The sequence below is a fragment of the Acinonyx jubatus genome, chromosome B4 (assembly GCF_027475565.1).
Source record: "Acinonyx jubatus isolate Ajub_Pintada_27869175 chromosome B4, VMU_Ajub_asm_v1.0, whole genome shotgun sequence".
NCBI lineage: Eukaryota > Metazoa > Chordata > Mammalia > Carnivora > Felidae > Acinonyx > Acinonyx jubatus.
This window is the reverse complement of record NC_069387.1, coordinates 26591785-26596054: the sequence shown is the minus strand read 5'-3', so window position 1 is coordinate 26596054 and position 4270 is coordinate 26591785.

Below are 4270 nucleotides of genomic sequence, written 5' to 3'. Positions count from 1 at the left end.
GACCACCTACAGAATACTCCTCCTTTATTCAGACGTGTGGCTCCAGAAACAGTAGGCCTCCAGGTGGTTAGGCTTCTGGGACAGGCAGGAGAGCTTGGTCCTCTGAAAAAGACCAGGAGCCTGGTGGACAAGTCCACAGGCTTTTAATGATCGGGGGCTTGGGAGGGACAGCAGGGATGATGGCGGCTGAATGTCGTGCCTTGAGCAGCCCTGCCTGATATTCCCCCTGGACCGCAAATGGGACCAAGCGTCCATCATAAACAATGAGGCACTTTGTCACATGTGCCAGCCTGGAGACCCGGCCTGGTGATGTAGCAGTTCACATCACGCTAGGGGCCCAGGGTGGAGGCTGGGATACCCAGTCTGGTGCAAGGCCTTACTTTCAGAAAGTATTGAAGTATCATTTCTGCCTTCAGGGTTTAAACATATATGCATTATTAGGGCTCCTGAATGAGTTAGTTGGTTAAGCGTCCTACTCTCGATTTCAGCTCAGGTCATGATCTCATGGCCACTGGTACCAAGGTCACGATCTCATGGTGTTACAGTTGGGCTCGGCGCTGGACGTGGCATCCGCTTGAGATCCTCTCTCTCCCTCTCCCTCTGACCCTCCCCAACTTGAGTGCACGCACGTGCGCGCTCGCTCTCTCTCTCAAAAAGCAAAAGTCAAAAAAATATGCGTTGTTCCTCTTACTACGAAAGCAATGTATATTTGCGCTAAAATTTATTTTGAAAAGTACCGGAAAGCAAACAGAAGACAAATGTTATCCCTGTTCAGACAGAATTACTACTACTAGTTTGATAGCTCTTTCTAGTTACAATACACTATGTATATACTATATATATATTCACTATTTCATGTATCAAAAAATACTTGCAGAGTATAGAATAGTGAGGGAAGCATGGCCTCTGCCCTCAAGAAGCTAAGGGATTAATGGGGGAATCAGGTGATAAATAGATGAACAAATACATAATTACAAAATGTTGAGCTCTACGAAGAAACAAGGTGCTTTGGCAGAAAAGAACCATCTACCTTCTCAGGGCATCACTGGGAGGGACACGGCACAGGAGCAGGAACTGGAAGGATTAGGCCGGAAGGAGAAGCAGCATCCAGGAAGGGAGACCAAAGCATGGAGACATAGTGCATTCTGGGAACCGGAAGAAAGTCAGCGTGGCTCAAGGTTCTCAGGCAAGAGAGAAGAAAATGAGGAAAATGAAGGTGGAATGGTGGGGAGAAGGCGGACAACATGTGGCTTCATAGGACTAAAGTTCAGAGTTTCAAATGGTAACATATTTTTAGTCTTGTATTCTGTATATTCACTTAATCACACACACATATTTATATATTATGTTAATGGGATTACACCATATACAGTTTGCTCTTCCATTTTCTTGAAAGCATTTTTTGTGTGTGATTACATAATATTCTTATGACAAGGTAAGACAAAATAGTACAGGCCTTGAGTGGATGAGGGAAAGAATTTTTCCCCAAACTGCAGGCCCTAGATCTCTATTCTGTGTGTGTGTGTGTGTGTGTGTGTGTGTGTGTGTGTGTGTATGTGCATGCGTATAGCACTCAGCAGAGGGTCTTTTAAATGCACTGAGAGGCCCAGGCCACATCAGTTTATTGAGACCCCTGTCATATTAAGAAATAAAACATGACTTTTAGCATCCAGATTGTGGTCTCTGAATATTCTTTCCCACTAAAAGGAATAACAGCTCCTTGGAGAAATGAGGGAACCCAAGTCTGGAACAGGAAATCCACACGATGAATCTGGGACATCTTGTTCTGACTGAGGGAAGGAAGCCGTGAAAACCGCTGGAACTAGACTGATCGTGGTGATCATTTTACAAAATCTCCAAATATCAAATCATTATATTGTACACCTGAAACCAACATGAGGTTATACATCAATTATTTCTCAATGAAACACACACACACACACACACACGCACACACACACAATGGCCATGTCACAGTGACCTTGGAAACAGCTCGAGGAGGTTCCCTGTGGTCAAATACCACACAATTTGAGCATCAGTGAGAATACCAATAGCAGGGCACTGAAACACAGCAACTATATTCCCATTTACAAGTTCATAGCCACGAAACATTTTTTTGTCAATTACCTTGGGAGGAGGTTAGACGCCTGTGGTTAATCAGACATGGATGAAGGGAAGTTTCTCTTTGCAGAAGGCTGCCAGAAGGAATGACAGAATTAGAATCTCCTCATTTTGCAAATCCTTAGTGAATTAATATATCTAAGCAACGATCGTCGATGGCGTTAACCTCACAAAAGAGAGACCACTGGACGTTATGTTCCTAACAGAAGAACTTCTGAAGTAGTCTTGTTAAAAAAAGTGAACTTGAATCTCTTCAAAGTCTCAACAACTAATTGAAGTACCTGTTTCTGGGAAACACGGGGCACGGAGGAGCACGTGAAACAACATCGCCGGCAAACGGTACGTGAAATCTCGTTGGTTTCTCTGTATTGCCGAGCGTATTCCGTTGTGTGATGTCCTTCCCTTTGTCCAATTGGAAGGAAATTTGGTTGTCTCCGGTTTCTCACTAGGATGGATAATTCTGTTTTAAGCATTCACGCACGTGTTTCGATGTCAACGTAAATGTTCATTTCCCTTGGGGAAACAAGTCGGAGCAGGAATGCCGGGTCCAACAGTGTAGGTTTAATGTTATAAGAAACTGCCAAACGTCATAACAGGCATGCAGTAAAACGGGACTTTACTCGGGAGGGTTGTGAGGATTAAGTGAGTTAATATACACAAAGTGCTTAAAACAGTGCCTGGCACTGAAGACATGTTAGCAATGATCATTTACCGTCGTTACCAACATTACTCGGCTGCACCACAACCTCTTCACACACAAGGAAGGCAGCCCAGGAATCGTAACATCCACACACAGCGGGCTTCTGGTGGTGGTGCCCAGGACAACATTGCTTAGGGCACTGGGCCGTGGCACCAGCCCCGCCAGCAAAGATCCCGTGTGGCTGCGGCAAGAGTCTTCAGCCGACGTGGCCCTCTGAGCTGCTCAGATTTTGCCGGTGTTTCTTTCTAGGAGGAGAAGAGAAGGAAGGAAAAGATCATTTTGTGCTAACCCCACGGACACTAGGAGTCACTGAATTTGAATACTAAAAGAGATGTGACCTTAGTCCACACATTAGACTGCATATTAATTATGCGCCATTCTGCGTGTTTGTAATACATTTTTAGAATTTCTATTAAAAAATAGTTTTAACGATTATTTATTTTTGAGGGGGGAGAGGGGCAGAGAGAGAAGGAGACACAGGATCTGAAGCAGGCTCCAGGCTCTGAGCTGTCCGGCACAGAGCCCGATGCGGGGCTCGAACTCACGAACCATGAGATCATGACCTGAGCCGAAGTCAGACGTTCAGTCGACTGAGCCACCCAGGCGCCTCAATACATTTTTAAAGATAGACTTTATTCCTTATTTTTTTAAGTTTATTTATTTATTTATTTTGAGGGGTGTCTGGGTGGCTCAGGGAGTTAAGTGTCCGATTTCAGTTCAGGTCATGACCTCGTGGCTTGTGAGTTCCAGCTCCGTGTCAGGCTCTGTGCTGACAGCTCAGAGTCTGGAGCTGCTTTGGATCCTGTGTCTCCCTCTCTCTCTGCCCCTCCTCCCTCGTGTTCTGTCTCTCTCTCTCTCTCTTTCAAAAATAAATAAACATAACAATTTTTAGTGTTTATTTATTTATTTTGAGAGAGAGAAATAGAATGGGAGTGGGGGAGGGGCAGAGAGAGAGGGAGAGAGAGAATCCCAAGCAGGCTCCCTAATGTCAGCCAGATGTGGGACTTGATTTCACAATTGCGAGATCATGACCTGAGCCAAAGCCAAGAGTCTGACGCTTAACCAGCCAGATACCTCTACACTTTATTCTTTAGAACAGTCTTAGATTTACAGAAAAATTGAGAGGGTAGTACCGAGAGTTCCCATACACCCTGCACAAAGTCTTCCCTGTTGTGAGCATCTTACATTAATATGGTACGTTTGTTATAATTAATGAATGAACATTGACACATTATTATTCACTAAAGGTTGTGCTTCATTCATATGTTCCTAGTTTTTACCCGATGTCTCTTCTGTTGCAAGGTCTCATCCAAGATCAGTGAAGGTACATATTTTTGCTTCTTTAAAAAATTTTTTTTAAAAGTATTTATTCATTTTGAGAGAGACAGAGACCGCGTGAGCAGGGGAGGGGCAGGGAGAGAGGTAGAGAGAGAGAATTCCAGGCGGGCT